The following is a 16,331-nucleotide window of genomic DNA, read 5'->3' as shown; positions in this document are numbered from 1 at the left end:
TATTAAAAATATGGCACCTGTTAATGAAAACTCACATTCACGATACCTCCAGCCAAAGAATTTGTAAGGGAGAAGAACGAAAGGTCCCATAGACATAATGTAAACTGGTTTGATCGTAGCATTCATCTCATCTAGCCTAGTCTGAGTGAAGCAGTGAAGCAATGGTGCAGGGTGCAAGTGAAATTCGCTCACGAATAATTCGTCTTAATAAAATTCTCTGCTTTGAATTAATTTTCGATTTATACGCTTCTTAAATCTCCTAAGCTGTAGCATATTTTAAAGTAAGGTTTAAAATTTTCGAACTTTATATTTCATAAAATTAATATCTGAAATGTTAAGTAATTACTACTGCAATAGATCTGGATAACTTTGGATACTGACTTGGAAAGCTACTTAAAAATTCTTACTAAAGTTTTTTCTAATAATTCATAGCTTTAATTTTCTTTTCCTTGGATATATCTAAATACCTTTTCTAATAATAAATTATTGATTTATTACTTAGCAGCTTTAGCGCAAATTTTAGGCATTTTAAAATTACTCATTATTATTTTTAACTTAGAATTTTTTTAAAAAAAATACTTTTAATACAATAGTATTAAACAAGAAATGAAAACTATTGTGAAAAACTTAGAAGGAAAATTTCATTTTTTGACAGGAGAAAATTTAAAATGCTGATCAGCAAATAAATTCATCTCTTATAAAAATTAGCTAAATATTAAATATATGTAGAAGATGTTTTAGAGTAAAAAGTGAAGACAATACAATTAAAATAATGAAAAAAAAATTATTTATATGCAAACAATTTCATATTAAATACACATAATTTTTATATCATGACAAAAGAAATTACCACATGATTATTCCTTTTTCATATAAGACTTGAAAAAATCATGAAAATATTGTATTTTTAGGTTTTAAATTAAACAAATTTTACATTTAATGATTTTTTAATTAAACTATAACAAAAATGATTTGACGAAACATTCCCTTTACATTTTATTTTAACTAATATTAGATTACAGCTTATGGAATATATCATATTACTACTCTGAAATAAAGAATCTTTTTCAAAAGTTTATATTTTTGTCATATTTATATACACAATTATAAATGTATCATTTCAGTTTTTTTACAACTACATTTAGTGAAAATATTCTTGAACTATTAAAAATAATTAAATTTCCTTTATTCTAAAATGATTATGCATTACATAATTGCTAACTAAAATAATATTTTTAACATTAAATGAATAAAAATTAAATTTTTTTCAGAAATATTTCCAAAAATAATAGCAAAACAAAAATAATAATACAGCAATAATAACAAAACAAAAATAATAATAAAACAAAAATAACATAACAAAGCAATAATAAGGCTTCTCACACATACTCCTTACATAATCAACTGGAATTATATATACAGTGGTACCTTGGTATGAGTCATTAATTAGTTCCAAATACTTCAATCCTGTATACCAAATTAAATTTTCCAGAAAAAATAAAGAAAAACTAATTCATCTATTCTTATTACAAAATCCTACTGTTTTAACACTATTTAACAGTAAAATACAAATGCAATGGGTGAAATATATACTGTAGATACACAAAGCACTATGTAAATTTTATTCTCCTATCCAGATTAAAAAGCAATTTTTAAAAATGCTGTAATGACTCTCAAGCTTGGTAATTTTCACCCCCTTTGCAACATTAGCTGATTTAATAGCATATTTGTTTTCCACAGCAGTTAACACCATTGTATTTGGCATACGATTTTCAATAGCCAAATCATAGAAAATCATGCCATCTTCATATTTTTCAACTCTGCGGTGATCCTAACCATTTTCTTTGTTGCTTGACCCTTCTTATTGAGTTTCCTGCAACTCAGTATTAACGAAAATCCAAAAATACATCAAAATTTAGTTACAGTGAGAGTTACTTACTCAATTGTAGCAATAAACATACCGACATTCATGGATAGTGGTCTCTAAAGAAGTAAACAAGTGCAGTACATGCAATCATGACTCATTCCAAATAAATGTAGTACACCTAACAAAACTTTTCATGTCCACTCAAAAATACCAAAGTACCACTATATATACACATAACTGTATACACACTGTATATAATAAATACATTATTTCAGTTTACTTAATTTTGTAGAGGCTTTACGTTTATTTTTTAGGCAGCTTGAGCTGACAATATATTCCCATATCTCTATCGCATGAAGATGACATGTAAGCCATTCATGATTGATGAGTTTCAATTGGGATATTATTTTGGATTTCACCTCTTTATGACTGCATATTTCATTAAATAAATGTACAAATTTTTCTCCCATTTCACAGACAGTAAGAGTAAACTGATGTGAAGGGTAAGACAATCCATCTTTTACTCCATCAAATTCCTTAAAATACAAAAATATAGTGTGTTCACCCAGAGATTTATTACTCAGAAGAAGAGTTTCACATAAACTACATGGAAATTTTTTTAATGCCCTCTTAGCAATCTACCCAGCAACATAAGCTGCTGAATTTTGTGAAAATGCATCATATGATGTGCTTGAAACAGAAGCACTATCATCAGTATTACTCATTTTATTGTCATCAACGTAGTATAGAGGGTCATCAATTTCCATATCATTTACATCACTGCCATTCAAAGGCTCGGTGTTCCTGATAACTGTAAGCAGCTCTGTAGGTATCTGTAGGTCACAGCATACAAAGGCTTTTGGTGGAGGACCTTTCAGCCTAAAAAAATAAATTAAATCACATTATTAAAGTCATTTCATTTAAAAATTCATGATCACAGTAAAAACATTAGATATTTAGCAAATGGTTTAGAAATAGGTTCTCCTTCACAAAAAGTTAAATATCATGATAATTGATTTACATAGGTAATTTATTTCTGCACTAAAAATGTAGCATCCTCTAGACTTTTCAAAGAAAATCTTGAACATATATTTATACATATAAAATTCAATGAAATAAGTCCTTATGAGTAAAATAATGAATAATATAAATAAATAAAAACTGAAATAATTTCTTATAAGGTTCGAATAACCTAAACTTTTAAGTTTTACACAGTGAATGGAAACATATCTTCGTGAAAAAAAATTACGTCGAATGAAAGAGCATGAAAAATTAGATTTGACAAATGAAATTTCTCTCAAAAAAAAAGGGGATTGATTATTATTATTTTATAGATTAGGCATGAATCTGCTTTACTTAAAAAGGTGTTTTAATATGGGAATAGGATCCAATACCTTCGATTTCTTTTACAAGTTGAAGTATGTTTAGTGTAAAAGCATTTCACAACAACTAAATTACCATCATAGGATCCAATACCTTTGATTTCTTTTACAAGTTGAAGTATTTGTGAAAAGCATTTCACAACAACTAAATTACCATCATTTACAAATCATCATAAATTAGGAAAATATTTTAAAGTGAGGCGATGCTAACGATTAAGACATTTTATACATTACGAAATAAAGAATTAACGGTTTAATCCTAGTATTCGGTGCACACGGGATTTGGCTACTTTTGGTGACTTTTATGGGTAAAATCCTAGTATACGGTGCAGCCTTGGCTCGACTTTGAAAATTATCGCCAACACCAAAAATGATCAAATGATCCAAAGAACGTCTATATATATATTATACACACATAGTATATGTATATACACACATAGTATATATATTATATACTATGTTTAACTACATATTTTCTTTGAATGACCCGTTAACTACTCATCGTATATGTCCCATTTTTACTGCTCATCATAAAGTCGCCAAAAGTAGTCAAATCCCGTGTGCACCGGATACTAGGATTAAACTGTTTTATGATGAGCAGTAAAAACGGAACATATACGATGAGTAGTAAACGGGCATTCAAAGAATATATATAGTTATACATAGTACATACTATGTATATAGTGTATAGTATACTATCACTATATATACATAGACGTTCTTTTGGCAATTTTTGGTGTTGGCGATAATTTTCAAAATCGCGCCAAGGCTGCACCGTATACTAGGATCAATTTTACATACCTTTCACATTTGAAATTTTCTTCATCGATCATCTTTGGAGAATCCATCGCTGAAAATATCCGATTTCCACGATCAAAACAACAATTCAATATGCCGCCTCAGGAAATAGTCAGCTGTGTGGTTCCGTAGATCATCAGAGCGCATGCGCAAAGGAATAAACGAGACTTGGCTTTGCCCCTGTAAAGGTTGCCTTTTGGATATATACAGACCAAGCCGGACCGGGTTTCCGCTTGGCGTTGCTGTGCTGTCGAAGCTTTATTTCTTCTCCCTTACAAATTCTTTGCCTCCAGCACAGCCAAGAAATTCCATTCAAATTGCAAGGACCGTGTTTTTCAATGACTTGTGGTGCCATCTGGCGAATACCAGGAGAGTTAAACGTTCACATGTTTAAGAAAGTGTTACCTAAGTGTATTATCCCACTAGCGCCTTGTGTACGGTAGTTTTAAAGAAGTATCCCATTAAGACTTTTAGAGGACTTCGCCCACTGTGATGGAAGAAGGGTGCATTGCGAGTGAGAAGAACAATTTCATTTACATATTTATAGAGTTATGGATAGGTGGTTATAAAAGACATCCGGACGCGTATTTCCAAACCCTACCCCACTTTTCGAATATTTGACGTCACGGAAATATCGACTAGTTTCACCTGGCAAGACGGCGTACTCCACTTTTGAATACTACGGCGCGCTTTCGAAAGAATTGTGGTTCTGAATATTGTGTTTATGTGCTAATTGTGAGATTTTCGCAATTTAAATTATTATGAGTGGAAATTTACGCAATATTTTTAGTGAATGGTTATTGTTTATCGCCGTAGGGTATTTGAGGAAAGAGGAGAATAATTCACTGCTGATGTATACATTAACAGTATGAAAAATTTGGAAGGTGATACTCGGCAATAAATGTGATGCATTCATCGCAAAATTCAGCGACGCCAGTAAAACAAACAATAGTGTTCGAGAAAATTATCCACATCTGAAGTCACTATACATAAATGTGTGCCAACACAGATATTTTAATTAAAAAAAAAAAAAAAAAAAAACACTTGCAGAAAACTTCAGATCAAGGAATAAGAAACAATTGCAGTGCCTCTGTGTGCTTAAAAACTACGATTGCAGTGCCTTTTATGCCAAAATCAAGGTTGACAAATAGATTAATAAATGTTTCTTACAGCGTATATATTTCAAAAGTATTAAAATAACTTGGACAGTTGTTTAATTGCTTAAAACAGCAATACAGTTCATTTATAAAGATATATAAGGAACTTCATAATTATCACAATGTTTCATCGCTTTGGTGAAAAACTGAAATTTACTAAATTACCTATCTTTTATAACATTAATTATCTTTGTAACTGTAGTATTATGCTCTGTTTTATAAAATCTTAACTACTTTATTCATTTGTTATACATTATTTTCTGATTTATTTACTAAATGTGTAATCAATTATCAGGATTACTAAATGTGTTAAGAATTTCCATACATGCTTGTGCAGTGTGATTGCATGTTTGTGTAATGAACTTTGATTTTCATGAACGAAAAAGAAGTACAATCTCTGAATAAGTACTTTTTCGTTTTCCAGTTCCTGTGATTAGCTGTAAAAATAAATTCACTTCAAGTATGTGTCTGTGCAATTTTGACGATGTAAATACTGAAATGATTGTACAGTAAAAACTCAAAAAATATCCGGAAAGCTCTTGAAATTTTGGATAGTCGAGCATATAAAAAATGAAATACTGTAATAAGTGAAGGGAAGAATAAACTACTAGTCTAAAATCATAAAAACAGTTCATCTTATTTGCATCAACTTGACAATCAAAAGCCAATATTTAATATTATACACGATTTTGAAAAAAAATGTATGCTGCTGATCTTTGGATTATGATAACGGGTGATTTTTACAATGGTTGTTATGTGGATTAAGACTGCAAGTTAAGACTTTAAATATGAACAACAGTAATCTGAAAATTTTAAGTAGTAATTTATATTCAACAATCTCTGCCAAATAACTTCCATGTTTTAAGTAATTAAAATATATATTTTAACCACTTTTTATTAATTTTATAAAGTACATTCTATAATTTAAATTTTACTTTCATCTATTTTAATGTTTGCCATTATAAATTTTATACTACTTTTTTAAGATCTCATAATTGCTAATTAAACTTCCTTTACAATTTATTTAGTTATTTTATGTAAGAAAGGGATTTATGTGCAATAGATATACAGTGAGAATCATTTAACACAAAACTGAGGGGACTGAAATATTTTTTTGTGTTAAAGAATATTAATATATATATTTAGCAAAATTAAGCTTACTAGAGTATATTTTATTTACATAGATATGTATATATGCATGCAATTAATAAAAATCGATGAAACAAAAACATCCATAAGAACTTAATGAAATTTAATACAAAATTTTCAAGTTTTTTGAAAAACATTTATTGAGTTTTGGGAAAATAATCTGATATTTTTCTTTGCATTGTCTTTTTTAGCATCAAATTGTTCAATGTCGAACATTTGGTTATTCATTTCACCATTGGAATGTGCGTCTAAATAACTGTCCATACCTTTTATGATGTTCCTCATTTCAGATGATGTGGGAACAGGAATTGCATTATTCATTTTATTTTCGTCATCAGAATCTGCACCAATGATATTTTTTTAGCTTTGAACAAATTCCAAAATAACTTTGTCCGCCATAATTGGGGCTGTGCACACATTATCATAAACTACTGCAACGAATTCTTCCGATAGTACAGTAGGACAGTTCATTAATACAGAAACTTTCTCAAACATTTTATTAAGTGTCAGCTCAGTTTCAATATCCTACTTCTCTATTTCTTTTGGCGCCAAAGAATCTGATACTTTTGAGAATTGTGTGTAATGAAAATAATTTTCATTCATCCTTTGAGTCGCTGAATTCCATGCAGTGCAACATATGAGCCAAACTCACTAATTTTTACTCGCACTGCCATGAACTCATCCCCGAATTCCAAAGCTAACTGATGAGAGATGAAATGTTTGTAGAGGTGAAAAGCGAAAGTAGCGTAGATAAACAAAACTGGCTCGTGTCACAATGTATTTCAAAGCCACATTAGCCTCTTTTCTACAAAATATGTGAAACCACCTCTCTTTCATTTCACATCCCGCTTAAATCTCGTCTGCGATGCCAGTGTTTTCTATATTTTGTTCATTTCCAGAAAGGATATCTTTTCATGTTAAGTGATTTATATTTCGTGTTAAAAGAAACAAAATGCATGAAAATACATAGTAGTTTGTGCGGACTGTTGCTTTATTTCGTGTTAACCGATATTTCGTCTTAAGCGTTTTCGCGTTAAACATATTTCACTGTATACAGATGCGTTTGAACTATGTATATACAAATAATTTTTTTAAAGGAAAATTTATAAACCTTCCAAAAATTTTTGTGCATTATGCTGCTAAAAATTGATCAGTAAATATATAAAGAAAGAAATTTAGAATCAATTTTTCAGAAAGAATAAGAATTCAAATTCAAATTAACTTGATAAAATTCTGTAAATGTAGAATATCAAATATTCTTTTTAGACTAGTAAAATCTTTTTAAATTGGAAGATATTTTTAATGATTTTACTCCCCCCCCTTTTCCTTTGCTACTGCTGTTTGATAAGAGGTTCTAGTAAAGATAAGACAATACAGACAAAGATGTATTGTCTTATCTTTACTAGAACTTTTTTTACTTTAGAACTACTAGAACTTTTTTTTTTTACTTTACTTTTTTGTGTTAAGATTATTTTGAACTTTCAAAGATTTTCCACTGCAGGATTTTAATTTTTTCTACATTTTTAAGGGCGTTTTCATTTTTTTTCATTTTTTTTTTTTTTTTTAAGATTCTTTTTAGATTAGAAAAATATTTTTAAATCGGAAGATATTTTTAATGATTTTCCTTCGCTTTGAGGAGGACTAGAATTTTCGGGTGAACTATTAGATAAAAAATATATTGAAATGGTTCATCAACTGATTCTGGATACAGAAAAGCAAGGATTTTGTTTTAGAAGGGGAAATGTAATTAAATTTGACATACCTCCTCTTGACGATATGTTGAAGTTGGTTGAATTCCTCGCCTTTCTTGTTCTTTTATACTATTTTTTGGTTTTTCTTGTGGTGGTTTATTTTAACATGTTGACTGCCGTGGGGGCCACCGGTGACCGACACGACTTGGCTACAGCACTGTGGGTGCCACCGGCAATGCGATCAATAGTAAAATACATAATTAGAATAAATATCGATACTGATAAATTTTTAAATAGTACCATTGTTACTATAACGATTTGAAGAATAATAAATCGTAAAAATTTAAATTATAAATCGCAAAAATGGTATACATATGTTTGGGGGTCGCCGGTGACCCCAAGCATGAAAAATGCATTAAGCACGATTATATATAACATTACGTTCTGCAGATAATATTTCAACATAATATATATCGCATAATAAAAATTTCAAGTTGACGTCATGGGCAAATCACATAAAATGCGCGTGGCAGGCAATGTGTTAGTTTTTACATTTCAAAGTATTCATATTCTACATTTATAGGATTTAATGAAGATCATTTGAACTTCAATTTTTTAGTCTTTGTGAAAAGTTGGTTCTAAATTTCTTTATATATATATAAGAACTCCTACACTCCTAGAGAAAAGTAATTTATATATTTATTTATCCCACATTTTCATTTTGAAATATTTTAGTACATGCTTTTCAATATTTTAAAAGTTGATTTTTTTGTTGAACTGAAATATGTAATATGGAAAAATTCTATCAAAATACATAATTCAGCTCAGAATTGAAACAGGAGATAAATAGAGATAATAATAATGTGGGGTATTTGATCCTCTTTCCCTAATAGGCATTTGAAACATTTTAGCATGTTTTTACATTCAGCTAAAATGGGGCCCACCAGCGGCCGAGCGGTAAAGTCGTTGAACACTGGTAGTTCAGTTGGAGGTTCGAATCCCGTGAACGGGCTGGCTGCATGGGTGTTTTCCCCATGTGTAACGTGTATATGAGCCAGTTCTCTTAGAAAGTCCTCCATAAAGACATCCCTCCCCCTAGGCAGATCGCCCTCGTGTGCTTTGCCATAATTAAATACACGCCATTCAGCTGAAACAGTAAAAATATAGAAAAATTCCCACAGAAACATAATTCGGCTGAGAAACAAAACAGGCAAAAAAATGGGTTGGCGTCAGGAAACTGATTGGTCTAAAACAGGGCTTCTTAAACTTTTTTTAGTTGTGACCCTTTTTTATCACAGATTTTTCCACGACCCCAAAATATTTATGAAAATTTTGTAGGTCCCCATAAGCATTCACGCGTGAGTGAAACTATCAATTTTTTCACTTGTACTGTAAGATAATATTGCAGTTTTAGGTCATTATCTTTAATTTCTCATTTTAAGACATAGAACAATGTGAAAATTTTAATTAAGTAACAGATAAAATGACAGCATCACGTGCAAAGCAAGTAAAATGAACATTTATATTATAAAAAGAATGCATCGAAACATTTTTGTTTTTCTCTTTGTCTGTATGGTCTTATCTTTATCTATTTTCAGATACATTGTGTAAAAATATTAGGTAATTGTAAAATTATTATATTAAGTTTAAGAAATACCAAAACTACTGAAATTTTTTGCGACCCCCTGCTGTAGATGGGGGTTGCGATCTACAGTTTAAGAAAGTCTGGTCTAAAATAACGTTACAATATTTGATTTTGTTGGAACATTGGATAACTGAGGCCACACCCAGTGCAGTTATGGTAGGTGTGCAAATTTTGGAATTTACAGAAATATCAAGTAGCAAAACTTTTGGAATTTAGGAGTGAAAACGTTTTTAGAATTTAGGACCCACAGAGATTGCATAGCACAGCAAAATGTACCTGCTAAAGCTAGGACTCCAGTGCATGGTTATATTCTTGTAAGGAGTGTATGCCTGAATGCAGCGATGCATTTTGAGTCATCATCGCTAGGTCACCAGCCTACACAGCATTGTGGTATACGTCATTCATGTAAATAAGGAATAAAATTGATTGCACTTTAGTTAAATAACCTAACTTATTTTTTGTAAGTATTGTGCGAGAGTACCGTAATTGTTGAATAAGATTTAAACACTTGCTTTCTGTTCATCTGAAATGACATAGATTTTCTAGCAGTTATTCCAGCAGAAGTTTGAAGGAATGGATCATTCTGTATTTAGTTAGATAATCAAAATACACAAGCTATGAACATAACATATTAAACCATAATTCACTTTTCACATTGGGCAGCCAATGTTTATCAATTTTCACATAAGTCGTACTTTCCCGTAATTTTGAAAATACTCCATTGCATGCTGTTCTGTTGAAGACAAGCCCGAATTTTTTTTTTCAATGTAATTGATAACTTGTATTGTTTTTTTACAAAATTTAAACTTGGGTGTCATGAACAAATTTGTGTGGGTCACCAAATTCAAAGAAATTTATTTGACAATAAAAGGTACATGTAATTTGAAGAGAATTTTGGATGTTTTTTAACATTTCCATATTTTAATTTTGATTTGATTGCTTTCCACTTGATTTGTGTGTTATGCTTGATGATTTCCAAACAGCTCGTATCGAATTTCAAAGCAATTGCATACGCGCAGCTAAGATGTAGTTTTTTCGACTATCTTAGTAGTGTCTTGCATGTAATTGTAATACACATCATTTATAAATTATGTTTCTTATTTCTAATCAAATTTGTTGTCAAGTAAGCACATAACATTTAATAAGTATTGGAAAATTCAGTAGTGTTTCGAAGGATAATAAAAACAATTTTGTTTTAGTTGCAGTTTTGTTCATGATGGTTAAATGGCCCAAAATAGATACCCAATGTTCACAAGAGAAACGGGATGGATGGATCAATATCAAATAAACTTGGAGAAAAACTAATGAAAATGCAAACAATAATGAATCCATTGGCTCTCTTTCTACTTCTAAAAAAAATTGAGTACATATCAAGAAGAGTTTATTTTATACTGTTTTACATGTTGTATTATTAATGGAAAATAAATATCCATTGTGTGTTAAATGCAGTGAAAACTTGGCACATGGAAAGCATGAAAACTGAAATTAAAAACATTTAGAAATGGTACTTTTCCGTTTTACCGGCGCAAACGATAAAGTCGCCAACAATGGTACAACTGATGCCAAATGGAATATCTTCGCTGGCAACCTTTTACGCCTCATTTACAAAACAAGTCGCAGCCATTTCTTATCAGATTTATTGTAATTACATAGAATAATAATTAAATTACATAGAATTTTACAAGATAGTTAAATTTTATGCTCTAAGACCATTCACGGTAATTCAGTCAATTAGAATGCAATCACACCACTCACCCGAAGGCGAAAATATAGAAAAGGCAAAAATCCAAGGGTTAAATTCATCAATTCTAATGAGAATGCAATAGCGTAGTAAAGCACTGCGGTTTTACATAATTTCTGAGTAAACTATTCATACAAATTGAAATAATTCTTGCATTTAAACTTGTATTCCAAATTAAGATTTAAGTTGTCATTAATGTAGATAATTACCAAGAGAATTAGATTTTTGTAACGTTGTTTACATGAGATGGGATCAGGTGGGGTCACGTGATACGAACCAACAAATCAGGATGTTGAACCATGAAAACAGTAAATTCTTAATGTCTTTTTACAAATTTACTGCCTTTATTTATTGGCTTTTTACAAAATTTTAAAAGATATTAAAATGTTTATGCCTTCAAAATAAAAAATTCTTAGAAATAATGTTTGTTAACATTTTTTATGTTTATATTGTATGTTGTTGGCAACAAAGTCTGCTTGGCGAGATTTGCGCCAGTGAAATGGAAAAGTACCTCAGAAACTAAACATAAAGATTAAGTAAATAAATCTGAAGAATTTTTTTAAGGAATGAGCTAAAAGCATGAAAAATTAAAATGTATTTTTGAAAAAATATACAACAGTTCCTGAGAAGGATTTACAGGCATCTTAAAAGCTTCATATTTAATAGCAAAAAATTTAAGAACCTCATACAATTGGAGAAATATTGAAGCTTTTAAAACTAAGATACTTTGGCAAGGAGAATTGAACAAAAACAACAGAAACATGTTTTTCAGAATTTACTACAGAAAATAATACAGATTTCTTGTTTAAAACAACATACGATAAAACTGACTGAAAATTTTTTGAAAAATTTCCAAATAAGGAATTAGGTTGGATCTGTGAACCATTTTGCCTTTGGTATTTTCAATTCCAATGTATCTCTAAATGAAAAAGCACAATTAATTGATATTTTAAGTGACAGAATACTGTGTGTTCAAGTTAAGTCTCTAACTTGCCAAAAATTTTAGTTATCTATTGGAAAGGAATATGCCAATTTAAAATGAATTAAAGTAAATTATTACGTTTCTTACATAAAATTGTACAGTAAACTTTTAGCTTATATTTAAAACTTCTAAAATGCTTATGTTACATTTTTCTGTTATATAAGCATTGAAAGTGTATTTCTCACTGAAATAGAAATAATTTTGCTATTGAATTAACATGGAGAACTTTTTTATTGAAATATTTTTTTCTGTGACATTAGTTTCATCTACCAGAAACTAAAGATTAAAGAAATGTTTTAAAAACATTTTGAATTCGTTGTTATATTGATCTATGAAGCAGTAGATTAGTGAGTTTTTATTACATTACTGACAAATATAGTTTTTTAACAATCAAAAAATTTTCAGCGGAGATAATTATTTGTCAAATATGAATGTGTTTTCAAAGCGGAAATAAATAATAAGTGATAAAAAAGAAAAATCAGTTAGAACATTCACATTTCTAACAAAGTAATTTGCTTTGCTTTAATCTTTATAATACAATACATTTTACAATGATAAAGCAAAAATACAATGTGGAATGGATATGCGAAGATTACGATAGTATCTAGAGTATTCAGCATTTCGTATAATCCTATAACCAGATAATAATAATATTAAAATAAATTTTATCTGAATGAAGTTTTCTTATTACAGAAACAGTAAAATTATGCAATTGCATAAACGAATGCACTTTCAGACAATATACTTAATATTGTTTACAAGTTGAGCCAAAGTTCTGTTTATATTACTTCTCGCCCTTCAGCGCATGCTCAAGAATTACCATCCAGGCGAAACTAGTCGATTTGTCCATGACGTCAAAAATTCGAAAAGTGGGGTAGGGTTTGGAAATACGCCATCCGGACAGACAGACAGACAAAGTAGACAGATGTCTTTTGTTGCACCCGCTAAGTATTTCTGCACCGATGGGCGAAAAATCAAGCATAGGTGCGAAAGAGAGGTATATAGAAAGGGGGGCAATTTCGTATTTCAGAGGAGAGTAAAAAGGAACTTCGTATATTTTATACGAGTTCGAAAGGCCAGGAAGAAAAGATGGGACAAAATAAAGTAAAAAATAAACGGCCCAAAAGTAATGGAGAGGAAAAAAAAAAAAAATTATTTATAATTAAAAAAAAGGGCCTATAGAAAGAAAAGGAAAGGAAGTAAGAGAATTTTGTAAAAAAAAAAAAAAAAAAAAACCCACGATTGTGTTCATGAGTGTAGTCAAAGTTGTTATCATTTACATTAAATAGAGTCTTCCAGGTGTGTGTAATGAGTGTGTTTTGTTAAGCTGAATAGATGTAAAGATGAGAGAAAATTAATAATAAAATAGTAAATATTGGGGGTCCAGTCAGATAACAGTACAAGTCAAGTTTAGAAGCTAACTTTTGCTATAACAGGGAAACTAAAATTTTTAAATTTAAACTTTTATTTTTTAACATGGAAACCAATATTAGCCTCTACCTTGAGACACAGTAACAGAAGACACATAAGATCAAGATACATATAATATCATGCAAAGTTATACATTAACTAAGTAACATCATCTATTGCGGTTTCCAACATATTTATATACTCAGAAAACACCATCAAATAAAATCATAAATCCAAAACAAGGCGAGAGCATATCAGCAAAAATAAATAAGTAAATAAATTACGGAGTTTTCTTTTTTATTTTAATATTAATTATTTTTTTTTAAATAAGCATTTTATTTATTTATTAAGTTAATGGTCATAATTTATTATATGTGTACTATTTTATCATTTTGAGGCACACTGTATTAATATATGCTTTTAATTTAAATAGATAGGAAATATAGATTAAAGGAGCAAAAATACAACTTTATACATACATTGAGGCGCGAGATCATGTTCTTCCCTCTCGAGAAATTCCTCAAATGGGCCCCAATGGGTAGTGCCAACACCGACTCTACACCGACCGGTGTTGGTAGTGCTAACACTACTGATAAGGGCTACTGATAAGGATAGCGTCCCTACGAGATGGTAACCAAAAAAGAACCACATGATTTAAAGCAATTACTAAGTATTTAATGCCAGAACATAATAAAAAGAGCATAATAATAATAATAATAATAATCATAATAAATAAATGAATTTAAAGGTACTTTAGTGACAAATATTTGATTTAGCTTAGAGGAAAGAAGTTCAACTTATCTGAACGCTCCGTCTTAGTGCTGCAAAAGATTGAAAGGAAGACAAGACCGCCAGGTACAGAAGAACTCACGGCCTTGAGAAAGAGACAATGCAGAGGATATTCGCGAAAATTTTCTTAAATAAATGAAGATTTTCCGGAAAACACCTTTGAAAATTCAGGAGCTCTTCCAAGATCCTGCCTCCATCGTACGTGATCACAGCGCCTTCATAAAAGACATCCACAACGTGAACAATAAATGAGCACAGTGCAATATATGAGCAATTAGCTAAGTGACTGATAAAACAGTAAAAGTAATATCTAAAATAGGGCTAAATACTAAATAGCAATAATAAGAAGTAAAATACTAAAAAGAGAAATAATACATAAAATAAAAAAAGGCAAAATACATAATTCAAGGTTCATAATTCAGGGTTTACAGTTCAAGGAGATAAGTATATACAGGGAAGAAGAAAAGCCGAATAAGCTAACTTAAGATAAAATTAGTTCATTACAGGTACAGACCATACAGGGCTGTGCTGGTGACGAGGATGGCGGCTGAGAATTACTCCAGCCTGACTGAGATTTTGCGTGCAATATTTATGCAATCGCATATGCGTTTCAATGCACTGCGATTTTTTGGAGTAGCTTCGGCCCATGCATGAATGTGGTTTGCTACTGCTTGCCTAAGATGATATTTGGCGGTCTCTCTCCAAGCGAACAGATATTGGTCCGGATTTCCTACCATCCCGCATGAGCAATGGTCGTTTTCGCGTCGTCTGAAGCGATGCAGGTAAGTCATGAAGGCACCATGTCCTGTTAGAAACTGAGTGAAGTGAGAAGAGCCACTTTTTAGAAGCCGGCAGACTTTTGGAAAAAATCTGTGAACTCTTCTGTCGGTGGTCTCTGTCTCCCACAGTTGTTGCCAACGTGAGTAGTTCTCTCTCGAGCTCAGCTTTTAAGAACGAGCCCGGGAGAGGCACGTCAAATGTGCAAACGTGGGGGTCAGTTGCTGCTCTTTTGGCTATTGCATCTGCAATTTTATTACAGAGTATTCCGGTGTGAGCAGGTATCCATTGGAGTTCAGGCCTATAGTATTTTGGTGTTCTTAGTAAGAGTTTTTGTATGGCCCTGACGAGTGGATTTTTACTACATCTACCTTGGATTGCCTGGAGGCTAGAGGCTGAGTCTGAATATTAGTGATGGGCAACTTCGGTACTTTCTCGTACCCGGTACGAGAGTAACGGGTTACAGACAAGTACCCGGTACAAAATACCCGTTACTCAAATAACCGTTACTTTGAAAAGTACCGAAAACCGATTTCAAGTACCGAGTACCCAAGTAACGATTTGGAGTACCGAAGTAACGAAATACCGGAGTAACGGTTTGCTGTACCGGAGTACCCTAGTAACGGTTTGCTGTACCGGAGTACCCTAGTAACGATTTGGAGTACCGAAGTGCCCTAGTAACGATTTGGAGTACCGAAATACGCAGCTAACGATTTTGCGCACTGAAGGAACTCTGCCACGTCACCACGTGTTTGATTTTATCTGTACGGAGTAAGATTTTGAATATCAGAAAACATGTCAACTACGGAAGTGTCTGAGGAGCAGGCAATTCATGGACACAAGGAGCGCATATCACCATTTCGCAAATACAACCAGATACTACTGTCCTCGTAGCAAAACCGAAGTGAGCTGAACCCTCATCGATTCTCCAGTAACGAATACT

At 31.2% G+C, this 16,331-nt stretch overlaps 1 long non-coding RNA gene across 3 annotated transcripts; it reads right to left on the bottom strand.

The window, feature by feature from the left end:
* Positions 1–898: 898 nt before the first annotated feature.
* Positions 899–14,460, bottom strand: LOC146992716 (uncharacterized). 3 transcript variants are annotated; one of them, XR_015038937.1, is made up of 2 exons: positions 3,344–3,775; positions 899–2,746 (listed from the first exon to the last, which is right to left on the bottom strand). It is a non-coding gene; the product is annotated as an uncharacterized LOC146992716 (long non-coding RNA). The 3 variants fall into 3 exon arrangements; XR_015038938.1 differs by lacking the exon at positions 3,344–3,775 and adding an exon at positions 14,302–14,460 and having other exon boundaries at positions 900–2,746; XR_015038936.1 differs by lacking the exon at positions 3,344–3,775 and adding an exon at positions 4,051–4,318 and having other exon boundaries at positions 903–2,746.
* Positions 14,461–16,331: the final 1,871 nt, after the last annotated feature.

The sequence above is a fragment of the Stegodyphus dumicola genome, chromosome X2, assembly GCF_044657685.1.
Source record: "Stegodyphus dumicola isolate Sdum_Otavi_A_Nest chromosome X2, ASM4465768v1".
Classification (NCBI taxonomy): domain Eukaryota; kingdom Metazoa; phylum Arthropoda; class Arachnida; order Araneae; family Eresidae; genus Stegodyphus; species Stegodyphus dumicola.
Note: the sequence above shows the minus strand (reverse complement) of the source record. Positions and strands in the feature narration are given on the sequence as shown.